General features: G+C 34.0%; 1 protein-coding gene and 1 pseudogene across 1 annotated transcript in view; one reads left to right on the top strand and one right to left on the bottom strand.

Moving 5' to 3' along the window:
- Window positions 1–14,224, bottom strand: part of Tenm4 (teneurin transmembrane protein 4) — a 2,788,855-nt gene that overhangs the window by 1,947,337 nt on the left and 827,294 nt on the right. The window lies entirely within an intron of this gene.
- LOC100731829 (small ribosomal subunit protein uS3-like) lies at window positions 10,227–13,481 on the top strand (annotated as a pseudogene).

The following is a 14,224-nucleotide window of genomic DNA, read 5'->3' as shown; positions in this document are numbered from 1 at the left end:
TTTAAATAGGTAGAAAGAAAATCAATGAAGAATAACAATGTGTGATGCATAAAATCTATGTGAAATTAACAGTGTCCATAAAATTGAAGTCAGAATTAAACAGATCAGCTTCAATAATATCTATGATAATTTTCCAACTACACCACAATCGAACAATTGTGACAGAGATCTGTGACAGAGATCTTATGGCTCACAAAGTTAAGAATACTTGGTATCTGGTCCTTTGCAGAGATTATAGAGCTTAAATGAAGGAACTATGACCCCTTCCCTTGGGTAACCTACTTCACTTACAGAAGCTATAACTTACACAATCTTTATGGGTGGTGATGTCACTCTTTTGAATTCATCAACCTCTCTCTTTATGCACATTCCTAAAACCAAACTCCTATAAATTTTTTTTTCTGATTTTTTGAGCCAAATGTCTGTTATTTCATTGAATCCCATAAAATTTCACTTTTTGAGATTCAGGCTATCTCATTAAATATGGTTTTCAAATTTTACTCTGTCATCTAACATTTTCATCATTTCTCCTCAGTTGATCTTATCCACAAATTATGACACGAAGTTTTATTGTCTTTGATAAAATGATTAAATAAATGTAGAGTCGAAAAGAACCATCTAAACTTTTCCATTCAGATTGAGAGTCATTTCCTAGTTAAAATATTCTTATCAGTGACCTGTATTTTGAACCAAGTTTGTTTTCAAGATCATCAGTCATAATTTATTCTCTCGTTCAGCATTTTTATTTGTATTCTTACTATGACTTGTTCTGGTGAAACGATGATGAAAAAAGCACACAGGTTTTCTGTTCGCTTGAATGTTCAGCATAGTTTATTAAGCAAGTAGCATACTTAAAATATGTGATTACAAACTGTAGTGATAATCATGCATAAAAATCATTTTAATGTTAGAATGTCATATTAGATATTTGTTCAATTGATTTAAAAATCGTCCTTATCTCCTTGAACAATTTCTTTGAAGATTCTAGGAAAAAGAAACTCAATCAAGTGTACTATGCCTTTTTCATGATAAATCAATGCAGGTACCTAATGATCTGGGGTCTTTGACCTACAAGTCTCAACCTTCAACATGTCTACAAAGCACCTGGGAATCTTGTTACAATGTAGCTCTTGGTTGAGTAGATTTGTCTTGGGGCCAGAGATTCTCCATCACTAATAAGCTCTACGGAGTTGTCTGCTGCTCCTCTACATGCCTCAGTCAAAATAAATGGTCTTAACTAAATATTCACCCATCGGGCTTTACTCATAAGTTTCTGGCATAAAGGACTGGTTGCTTTAAGAAGTCATTACAGAAGTATTTTAGCTGAGAAAGAAAAGTAGCATACCTCATTAAACCTCAGTTTTCTTATCAGTGAAAATGGAAACAATAGTTTGTGGTAGGGTTATGGTAATAATAACCAGGGAATATACCAAACTTTAACCAAATGGTAGCTTCTGTTTTGTTCACAAAGGGAGTATCATGAACAGAATTGTACTTTGATGGAATTAATCTGAAAGAAAGATGCCATTTCATTTCAAATGAGGATAAATTAGGTACACTTGGGTTAATTAGCTATTTCTTCAATTCAACTAGTATTTAATAATAATGTATTGTGAGTTAGGAATTGTGCCGAATGCTGGGAATGTAAAGCTGAATCACGGAAATTTTTTTCCTAAGAATTTAGTCAAAGAGGCATTCTGGAAAATGGCCATTGGACTCTAAGTTATTCACATGATACAGGTTCTGTTTATTTGACAGTATGTCAGGGGAGTAGCATGTATAATGAGGAAGGAAAATAATTCAATGTGTATATTGTAGTGGTTAGGACAATATTATTAGGCATAGATTATAAACCATGTATAGTGGCAAACACCTACAATCTCAGCACTCAGGATGCTGAGACAAGAGGATCACTGTGACTTCAAGGCCAGCCTGTACTTCATAGTAAGTTCAAGCCCATAATAAAAGCCAGTCTCCAAAATATATGAAAAGAAAAAGAAAATATGTTGATTATAAGAAGTGTGTCAATCATTGTCTGAGATCCCCAAACCTGAAAATATAAGTTTCAATGACAGAAATAAATAATAAAAAGAAGAATCACATAAAGGACAAACAAAATTGAGTTTTCTTTGGCACCACTAGAGTTGAAGAGATGTTTCCTCTTGGTAGAGATGAATTCAAAGCCATTTCATAATGGAATCACCATGGGTAGTAATATGTGTAATTTGAATCTCACAGAATTCAGGGAAAACTTAAATGCACTTTCTAGTTATTTTAGTAACAATATAATTTGTCTAATATATTTGTACCTCTTTATATTTTTAGATACATAGAAAGCCTTGTATGTTTATGTTTGTTGTTTACAGTGCATCAGCAGTTTAAAAAATTACTACCCTGCTTCTACCCTATTAATGACAGCCTGAATTTGGAAGGTTTGATAAGCTATTTACATGGAAGTACATAAGGAGAAATCAGTACATGTTTGCTGAATAATGTGAAAACATTTTTCTCAGGGTATGTGGCTGGAAATGGCAATTAGTCAATGGAGGGAAACTGAAATATCTTTATGTATAAAGTCACACTAAAACAAATATACAAACCAATGTAGTTTAGCTCCTGAGAGAAATTAGGGCAATTATGTTGATGGATAAAAAGTCTAATACAATTCATATTTGCTACCCATAAATTTTCATTAGTGTGTCAAAATAAAACAAAGGGAAACCCATCATATTTGGATATTATTAATAGAGTAAATGTTGTGGCTTGTATCTGCATGTCCCCCAAAGCCCCATGCAGCCATAGATGGAGCTTTATAGAGGTGGTTGGATCATAGTGTGCGATGCTGGGATCAAGAATGCAATTCTGGGATTGATTCACCACAGACATAGACCAGCCTATCGTACTAGAGATCAGATTATTAAATTGAATGAAACAAAGTGCTTGTCTAAGATAGGACACCCAAAACATGACAAAGACAAGCCTAGAGTTCAAAATTCTGTATACACAGGCTAGAGATCTTTCTAGTGCAACCTGTTGATTTAACAACTGATAAAAATAAAGTTTAAAATTTAGTATATATTATTTTTAAATTGGATTAAATTCAAATTGTTGGAAGTATTATGAAGAGAAATAGTGAAAAAATTATGGAATGAACACTTTCATTTTTATAAGATAGTAAATGTATCTTGCTGTTTTAAAAATAATTTAAAGATACATAAATTGGCTAATAGTTTTCTGCACATCTCTCACTATCCCAGCACAACACTGGCAACATAAGGCATTCAATTTTTTTTTTAATATATGTCTTTTTCACTATGGTACATATTATATACAACAAAGCACATAACTGTCTAGTTAATATATTTCCATGTTTTACACAGAGTTTCATGACAGATTATAAATATGTAAATATAAGTCAATGAAGTTAAATGCTGCCATTCTTTGTTTGGGTACCCAAGCTCAAGGGCAACATGCCATGCAGCCATGTGGCTTGATATTCTTAGACTGTCAAGAGTAGCACTACCCAAAAGAAATATATAACTTATAAATATGAACTATCTCTGTACAGTGGCTATAGTATTATATATAAATGCCTATAAGCTACATCAATATAATTATATATGAGATAAACTGTAACTGGATTTTTGTGGAAGCCTATCTTTCAGCAACTTCTATTTAAAATTCACAGTATTAGTACTTTTTATATAGTAAAAGTGAAGTACTGTGCTTAAATCAATATTAATATTCTTTCTACCATAAAAACAATGTCTTCACTATACTCAAGCACAAAGATATTAATATCATTATATGGAAGAAGCATCTCAAAGTTTTTCTTGTTACTAAAGTTCTTTTTAAATCTAGTTTTATGTTGATGGAGTAAACTGATTTCATGGCATAAATAAATCTAATTGAGAATAGTGTTAAATAATTATGTTTTTATAAATTCATAAATTCTCTGAAAATTTTCCTACACATAATTTCTAAAGAGTTTGAAGATTAATAACAAATCCTTTTAAATTTTAGAAATCAGTTGCATTACTGTATAACTGACTTCCGCGCCTGAAATCAAATTTCTGCTAGTTTTTATCATCTAATAGTCATTTATGAAATATGTAGTACAGAGGTAGGACAAACACAGTGATGCCTCTAATATTGCTTGATTTTAGTCTCTGTTCTGCTGCTGTAACAAAGAAACACAGCCTGAGTAACTTATAGTGAACAGAATTGTTTTTGTCTCACAGTTCACAGAGGCTGACAGTCCAAGGCCATGACATCAACATTTGATGAGGGCTCTCTTGCTGGGCCCCTCATGTGAAGACAGAGCCGAAATTAGGCCAACTCATCCTTCTTATTGCTCCCAAAATAACAGGATTAATAAAGCACTAATTACTTTTTGAGACATTCAACTCTTATATGATTACAGTGAGTTTTGGAGAAGACATTAAAACTATATCAAACTCACAATCTAGTGGAATAGACAATCAAGAGAAATTATGAAGTGTTAAAAGTTTTGGTTTTTTGTTTTTTACTGAAAATAGCATAGGCTACATTAGAGATCCACAGAAGTCCATGGTGATTAGTCAATGCTGATTAGCCATATAGTGGAATAAGAAGGTAAGAAAGATTTCTGCAGAAGAACTTAAAATGTTTCTAAGAGATGAGTGAAGAGATAGTAGGCCCAAAAGAAAGAAATTTACTGTATACTGCTGCTACAAGCTATAAGGTAGGACTGGAAATGGAGGTGCAGAAACAGAGGAACAGGCGGAGGCTCCAGGGTTGAGGGAAACTCGGCCAAATGCAAAAGGCCAAAATTAATGCAATTTACATATTTTCATTTTGAAACACCTCTCCCCAATCGTTTTAATCCATATGGTTTTGATAATTATTTTCAAATGGAAATTCAGATAACAGCAGGTTGTAAGTATTTGAATTAGGACTTCATATTGAGATGCTCAGTGGGGCACCTGGCAAGTTGTATTTCCCGCTCAAAATGAGCCAAGGGGAGAAGCTGCCATTTGTAACACTAACTGTAGGCAGTCTTTCTCACTCCAACCATTAGTTCTTCAGAAGATGAAAAACATGTTTGGCTGCTCCTTCTCTCTTTCATGAGTACCCCAACCATAAAAATCACAACAAATGCTTATTAGTGCTACAGAGTTATTGTGTAGGTAAATAACTACAGGGTACTACATTATAGGGATCCTAGGGGCATCTATCCTTGGCCTAACACATTGGCACCCTTTGAATAGCGGTTATTCCTTAATAAAATAGAACAGTCCCCGGCTAATTGTCCAGGTTGATAGGTATTATAACTATTGAAATGGTTCCAAATACTCATTCACAAAGTTCTCACAAGTCAAAAAAACATAATTTGTAGAATAATGTAAAATGTTTACCAGTATGAGAGAAAAACTGCCAACTACCATTTCTTGGACAGCATTATGATTTTTTCTTAGACAGATAGGTATTTAAATAATTTAAATTAATATTATGTCTTTTTATTTAACAAGATTTCTAATGGGTACTATTGTTTTAGCAGAGTTGCTTTCTAAAATAAGATGGAGTCTCTGTGGTAAATCTTCATTTTTAAAAAGCTTTATACAACCAGGAAGACCTTTGAGTAGGTCCTTTGGGGCCTAGTCAGGCCCTGCTTAGTGACCCCGAGAGGCCAAGGAGTCACTTGAACATGATAGTATGAGCCAATCCCCCACACAGTGAACCCCAGTCAGTCCTGCAACTTTGGCACCTTTTTTGGAACCTGGTAAGGCCCCACCCAGTGACCACAAGCAGCTGCAGAGCTTTGGTATGCCATGTGGTATGAGCTGAAGGCCTGCATAGCATACTCCGTCTAGCTGTTCAGCCTTGGTACATCACTCAGAACCTGTCTGAGTACAGTCCAGCAAACTCAAGGAGCCAGGAAGCTACACAGTACCACATCAGGTAAGTTGCAGGCCTGCCCAGCATATTCTCCACATTTGAGCAGCCTTCAAGAGACACTAGGGACCTGATAAGACCTGACTAATGACCTCCCCTCAACTGGAGAAACTCTGCAGTACAGACAGATATCCTCAATGCAGAAAGCAGGTGAGACCTTGCATACAGCTTCTCCAGGGGAATACAGGACAATGACAAACCAAAAGAGCAAAATAAAATCTCAAACCCCAGTCCATCCCAAACAAGCCTAGGAGACATGGACATAGAAGAAAATACAAGGAATGACTTGAAACTTCTGAAATGATAGCAGGAACTAAAGAAAGAACTCCAGAAAGCTTTAAAGGAACTCAGATCAGAAATAATCTCCCAGGTAAAAGAAAAATGATGCATGTAGTAAAAGAAATGCTGAACACATCTAAAGAAGACATAGTTTAAAAAAAAAAAAAAAGAGGATCACTGAAAAAAGATGCGAACCTTGAATAAACAATATAAGAAAGAAACAGAACACATGAAATAGATTCAAAGAGATACCCAGGAAACCAAAATCTCCATCAAAATCTGGCAAAATGTCTTCAGTGAAAGTGAAGAGAGACTTACAGACATCAAAACAATATTGCAGCTAGTGAACGGGAAACACTTTTTAAAAAAATAACAAGGAACCAGAAAATAATAATTCAACAGTTGCAAGATGATGGAAAGAAAAAATCTAAGATCATTAGGTATAAACAAAAGAAAGTGACAATACAAATGATATCAAAGACTATTTACAAAAGTATTAGCTGAAAATTTGCCAAACACAGGAGTGGAAACTGACACACAATTAAGTGAAGCATATCTAACTCCAACTAGCCACAACCAAAATAAATTTACACCCTGACATATAATAATCAGCATCCCAGAAATCCAACATAAGAACAGAATATTAAAAGCTGCTAGAGAGAAGAGACAGATAACCTATACAGGAAAGCCCATCAGAATCACAGAAGACTTCTCAACACCAACAGTAAACTCAAACACAGCACAGAGTGAAGTATTTGAAATCCTAAAGGATAACAGCTTCCAACCCAGATTGATGTTTCCTACAAAACTGTACTTCATAATTGATGGAGAAATAAAATACTTCCATGACAAAGAACAGCTGAAGGATTTCATGACCACCATATAAACCCTAAAAAGAATACTGAAAGATATTCTAAATAGACATAAAAATAACTAGGACTTAAAGGATAACAACAGAAAAGAAAAAACACTATGCAAGGCAAACAGTTAAACAGAGGGGGAAAGTAATGAACCAACAGTAGAAAGATAACATGGCAAAAATAAATCAACGTATATCACTTATTACCATTAATGTAAATGGCCTCAATTCACCAATTAAAATAAATAGATTGGTAGAATGGGTCAAGAAACAACATCCACCCATATGCTGTATACAAGAAACCCATCTAACTCAAAAGGAAATTCATAGACTGAAATTCAAAGGATCAAAAACAATACTTAATGTAATGGGACCCCCAACAAAGAAACCCCAAAGGTAGCTATTCTGTTTGCAGACAATGTGAACTTCAAACCAAGACTGATCAAAAGAAATAAAGAAGATCACTGCATACTAATTAGGGGAAAACTTCAAGAGGAAGCGATAACAATCTTAAACACATATGCAATAATATGGGAGGACCCAATTATATAAAAGAAATATTACTAGAAATGAAAAATCAAATAAGCAATAACAGAACTATAATGGGAGACCATAGCACATCATTGACACACAAAGAGACAGATAAAATAGACAGAAAATCAGGAAAGAAATAGCAGAACTGATTCAAATGTGTGAATGAATGGACTTAATAGATAGATATGTACAGAGTGTTCTACCCAACACATGAGAATATGTATTCTTCTCAGCTGCACATGAGACATTCTTTAAAATAGACTATATACTAGACCACAGAACATGCTTAAGTAAATGCAAAAGAATTGAAATTATCCCATGTATATTTTCTGATCATAGTGCCATAAAACTACTAATTAATGACAAAAGAAACTGCAAAAACTCCATAAACACATGTAAATTAAATTATATACTCCTGAATAATCAATAAAAGAAGAAATTAAACAGAATCTACAATCAAATGAAATCACAAATACAACATACTGGAAATTGTAGGATATAATGAAAACAGTCCTCGGAGGAAAATTTATTGCAATGAATTTCCACACTAGGAAAACAGAATGAACGCAAATTAAAAAAAAAAAAAAAAAAAAAAAAAAAAAAAAAAAAAACTGATGTTACACGTCAAACCTCTAGAAAAAGAAGAGCAAGTCAAGGCCAAAGCTCAAAGAAGGTGGGAAATTATAAAAATCAGAGCAGAAATTAATGTAATAGAGACTAAGAAAATAATATAAAGAATTAACAAATTAAAGAGCTGGTTCTTTGAAAGAATAAATAAAATTGATAAGCCTTTAGTTAACATTATCAAAAAGAGGAGAGAAAAAGCTCAAATCCATGTAATATGAAATGAAAAGTGTGAAATCACTACAGACTCTGGAAATACAGATCATCATTACATACTTTGAAAACCTTTACTCTCATGGGTTTGATAACAGAAGAAATGGACAGATTCCTCAAAACATGAATTAGCAAAGCTGGATCAAGAAGATGTAAAACTGCTGAATAACCCAATGTCAGTTAATGAAAATGAAAATATAATTAAAACCTTACCCACAAAGAAATTCCCAGGTCCTGATGGAGTCCCTGCTGACTTCTACAAGAAATTCAAGAAAGACTTAGTATTAACACTCCTCAAGTTCTTCAATGAAATTGAAAGAGAAGCAATTCTCCCTAACTCATTCCTGGAAGCAAATATTGCCCTAATGCCAAAGCCAGAGAAAGATTGAATCAAAAAAGAGAACTAAAGGCTAATCTCTCTATTGGACATAGATGCAAAAATTCTCAATAAAACACTGGCAAACAGAATACAGCAAATCATCATGAAGATTATACACCACAACCAAGTGGGATTCACTCCCAGAATTCAGGGATTTTTCAACATATGCAAATCAATAAATGTAATACACCATATCAATAGAGCCAAAGATAAGAATTCTTGATCACTTCAGTAGATGCATGAAAAGCTTTTGATAAGGTCCAACATTCATTCATGGTAAGAACCCTACAGAAAATTGAAATAGATGGTCTTTACCTCAATATGACAAAATCAATTTATGACAAACAAACAGCCAGCATCATCTTACATGGTCAAAAACTGAAAGCTTTCACTCTAAAATCAGGAACAAGACAAGCTACCCAATAGCACCAGCCCTCTTCAGTATAGCGCTGGAAATATTAGGCAGAGCAATTAGAAAAGAGAGAAATAAAAGGAATAAAGATAGTACAAGAAGAAGTTAAATTATGATTATTTGAAATGACATGATATTCTATATTGAAGACACCAAAATTCCATTGAAAAACTTGTAGATATAATAATCAAATTTAATAATGTAGCTGGATACAAAATCAACACTCAAAAATCAATAGCATTCCTCTACAAAAACAACAAACTTACTGAGAGAGAAATAAGAGAGCCATATCCTTCACTGTAGCATCCAAAAAAAGGAAATTCTTAGGAATCAATCTAAAAGAAATGTAAAAGATCTATTCAGTGAAAATTACAATACTTTGAAGAAAAGAAATGGAAGAGGACCTCAGAAAATGGAAAGACATTCTTTGTTCATGGAAAGGAACAATAAGCATTGTGAAAATGGCCATTCTCTGAAAATTGTTATGCAGATTCAATTCAATTCCAATCAAAATAGCATTATCACACCTCGCAGATCCAGAGAAATCATTCTGAAATTTCATCTGGACCTAGAAGAGACCTAGAATAGGAAAGGCAATTCTGGGTAACAAAAGCAAGGCAGGAGACAGCACAATCCCTGACTTGAAGTTGTACTACAAAACTACTGTAATAAAATCAGCATCGTACTGGAAAAGAAACAGACATGAAGATCAATGAAATATATTAGAAGACATAACCACAACTACAAACAAACTACTTCACCTTATCTTTGACAAAGGGGCCAAAAGCATTCACTGGAAGAAAAATAGTCTCTTTAACAATTGGTGCTGGAAAAACTGGCATTCCATACAATGAAAACTAAAACTAGTTCCATGTCTATCACCATGCACTAAATAATCCAAAATGGATCAAAGATCTAAATATTAAGACAGAAACGCTTGAGCCAGGAGTGGTGGCTCATACTTGTAATCCCAGCACTAGGGAGGCTGAGACATGAGTATCGTTGTGAGTTTGAGACCAGCCTGGGCTACAAAGTGAGCACAAGGCCAGCCAGAACTACATAGAGGGACCGTGTATCAAAAAAATAAATAAATAGATAGATAAATAAATAAAACAGAAATACTTAATCTGCTGGAAGACAAAGTAGGTAGAAATTCTGAAGATAATTGGGGTAGGCACAAAATTAATCAACAAAAATCAAACTGCACAGGAAATACTTCCCACACTCAATAACTGGGGTCTCGTCTTATTAAAATGTTTTTGCATCCCACAAGAATTCTCTAACAGAGTGGAAAGAAAACCCATGAATTGTGGAAAAATCTTAGCCAGCTTTTCCTGAGACAAAGGACATCTATCTATAACATATAAAGAAAAAAAAAAAAAATAGATCCCTGAAATTCAAAGACCCAGTCCATAAATGGGCATCTGAAATGAATATAACTTCTCAGATGAAGAAATAAAAATGGCAAATACATATATGAAAAAAAAGTTTAGCTTCATTGGTTATTAGAGGAATGCAAATTAAAACCACATTGAGTTTCCAGTGAAAGAATAGCCAGGATCAAGAAAACAACCAATAACGAATGCTGCAGAAGCTGTCGGGAAAAAGGAACTCTTGCACTTTTGGTGGGAGGGTAGACTGGTACAACCACTGTGGATGTCAGACTGGAAGTTCCTCAAAAGCTGAGATCAGAAGTCCCATTTGATCCAGCTATTCTACTTCTGGCAATTTCACAGAAGAACTGAAAACATCATATCATAGTGATATATGTGCACCATGTTTATAAGTGAAATCTTGGAAAGTACCTAAATTCCCATCAATTTCAGAATGGAGAAAAAAGATGTGGTGTTTTTATAAAATGGAATACTACTCAGCTATAAAGAAGAACCACATTGAGGCTTTTATATGTAAATGGATGCAACCTGAGACCATACTTATAAGCAAAATAAATGAAACTCACATGTGTAAATACTGCATTGTCTCCCGAGTGTAAGAAAGTGAAACAGCAAATAAGATTACAAATCTTCAATAAATATTGTGAAAAGGTGAGAAAACACTTAAAGGGAAAAAAGAACTCAGGGAAAAGGAGAAAAGAAGGGAAAAGAAAAGTTATTAACTTGCATATACACACTAAAGAAAGCTAAAATTGATTGTGCTACTATTTCTATTAGTTCTTGGAACAAAACAATTAACATTCATAGGATTAGATCAATTTTACATATTTATAGGTGACAATCTGAGTAACTCTTTTGAAGATAAGTATGTAAAATAACCTTAGTTTTGTTCCTACTACCATTTATAAAGCCTATTATTTTGGGCTCTTTGTTATTGTTATTTGTCTCTTTTGTATCTTTTTTTCTCATAATGTGTTTTGTTTTGTTTTTCCCTGTAATACAGAAAGGACAGATGTACATGTATAAGCTTATACATGCCTAGAACTTGTCCTAAAGAGTTTACAAGATTGATTTTATTTCGTGTGATGGTATGAACAACTGCTTGGAAGAAAATGAGAAATTATGGTAGCCATTGCTGATTTCCTATCATCTTGTTGTGAATTCAAGTAATGCTTTTATTCTTTGTTTTGATCGATTCTAGTCTTTTTGGTAATATTTAATTTCAATATATGTGAAGGTGTGGACAGCTATTTTGAAGAGAACAAAAGACATGGGAGCCATTATTGATTTTCCTATTATCAGGTTTTGAGGGACTGTAATGTTTTCATTCTTTTGTTTTCAGTGGTTTTATACTGTTTTTGTCTTTTTGAATTTGTTGTATGTGAAGATATGGACAACTATTTCAAAGAAAATAAGAACCATTATGGTAACCACTGTTGATAGAGTCATAACAACTGATGTTTAATTAATAAGGTCAATGTGAAAATTAAATACTATTATATTATAAAATGCTTTGGAATTAATTTTCCAGCATCATTTTCTTCTCAATTAATGTCCTTTTCTTCTCAGTTAATGACTATATCTTGTGACAATCACAAAGGATGTGGAAATCTGGATTAATAACCTAAGGCATTTCATTTATACCACAGAAAGTTAGATATGGCTTGACCTCTATTTTCATGGAAGAATATTAGGGATTTTAATACTGGTAACTCTCTCATATATTAATGTTCATGTTATCTGTTATCTTATTTTGATGCCTTCTCTTTATCTTCAGCAGAATGGACAGTGCCTGCGGCCTGACTCAGAGCCACTGACATTTAAATAAGTATAAATGGTACAAGAGAATGGAACACAGGCACATCACTCCAGCCATATTTATATTTACATTCTCTTCTTTCATGGAGAAGAGGTTCAAGATGGAACTTCTGCTCATTCATGCTCTAGTCCTGAGTTCAAATAAGGACCATATGGTTATCACATGAGACTTTCCTTTTGGTGGTGGATGGTGGAACAGGGTGGTGTAGATTTTCAAGAAGTTTGTCGCTGATAGCATCTTCAAAGTTGAACTGAATGAATTCTTACCTAGGAGCTGGCCAAAGACAGCTACTCTGGAGTTGAAGTCTGAGTTACACCAAACAGGACAGAAATCATTATTTTATCCACCAGCACACAGAAGGTTCACGGTGAGAAGGGCCAGAAGATCTGAGAACTGACTGTTGTAGTTCAACAGAGGATGGCTTCCCTGAGGACAGTGTAGACATTTATGCTGAAAAGCTGTCCACAAGAGATGCGCATATCATTGCCCAGACAGAATCTCTTAGGAGGGCTTGCTGTATGGAGAGCCTGCTGTCACTACAGCTTCATCATGGAGATGGAGCCAAGGGTTGTGAAGTTGTGATGTCTGGGAAGCTTCAAGGACAAAGAGTGTTTGTGGATGGCCTGATGACTCACATTTGGAACTCTGTCAACTACTATGTGGACATAGTCACGTGCCATGTGCTGCTCAGACAGGGTGTGCTGGGTATCAAAGTAAAGATCATGCTGCATTGGGATCCAAGTGGTAAGACTGACCTCAAGAAGCTTCTGCCTAACCACATAAGCACTGTAGCACCCAAATATGAGATTCTTCCCACCACTCCCATCTCGGAACAAAAGGGTGGGAAACCAGAGCTGCCTGCCATGCCCCAGTCAGTCCCCATAACAGAACAGAGTATCCTTACAGCAGTATATGAAAATGGACACTGCTGTGTAAAAACATTTAATAAATCTTGTAAAAAGAAAAAAAAGTTACAACATTGGTCCCCCCAGAACAAAAATAAGGGTATCAGAAATGGCAATGAAAGGAAATGACAAAATAAATAATAAATAAATGAAACTAAGGATACTGAGAATTCAGAAAGAAGAAATTCTTGTTACAGTGTCTGGCATGTACATTAGTAGTAGCTTGAAATTCCTTAGTCCAGGATTAATTTGTTTCTACTACCTCCAACCATGTGATTACTGACAGTTTATTTCTCCTACTGACATTATGCAAAAGGTGGTAGCTAATTAAAGAGATGATGAGTCACTTTTAAAAATTTTGCTTAAGGTAAATAAATAAATAATGAAAATTTAAGATAAATGATCATGCAATTTTGCCTTTATCAGACATTAGAGAAGAGTCGCATAAGGAACAGTAATTAGAATCAATATATTTTGTAATGAGAGTTAGAAAGACCCACATAATTAGGATAATTAATGATGTTGTCTGAAAAGAGCCTCAAAAGGTTAACTAATTAATTCACTTTGATGTACACAATAATTAATAAAGTCTCAGATTTAAAATATATTAAGTATAAGCAATTTTCAAGTATATTGTTCAATGATCATTCCTAAAGCCACTCCCACAATACAAACTATCAACTGTTAATATAAAAAAAAAAAAAAAAACAAACCATTGTGTATTATATGAAAACATAAACTTTAAGTTGCTCTGGACAAAACATATTTAAATATTAAAAAAAGAGTCAGTCTCAACTCCCAGGAGATATAGTTGTACCAATGGCATTAAAGATTAGGGCAATGGAAGAGAAAAGGTAGTGTTTAGAACATTA

Source organism: Cavia porcellus, unplaced genomic scaffold (assembly GCF_034190915.1).
Source record: "Cavia porcellus strain 051 isolate PalLab524CR breed Dunkin Hartley unplaced genomic scaffold, mCavPor4.1 scaffold_9, whole genome shotgun sequence".
Classification (NCBI taxonomy): domain Eukaryota; kingdom Metazoa; phylum Chordata; class Mammalia; order Rodentia; family Caviidae; genus Cavia; species Cavia porcellus.
This window is presented reverse-complemented; position numbering and strand designations above follow the sequence as displayed.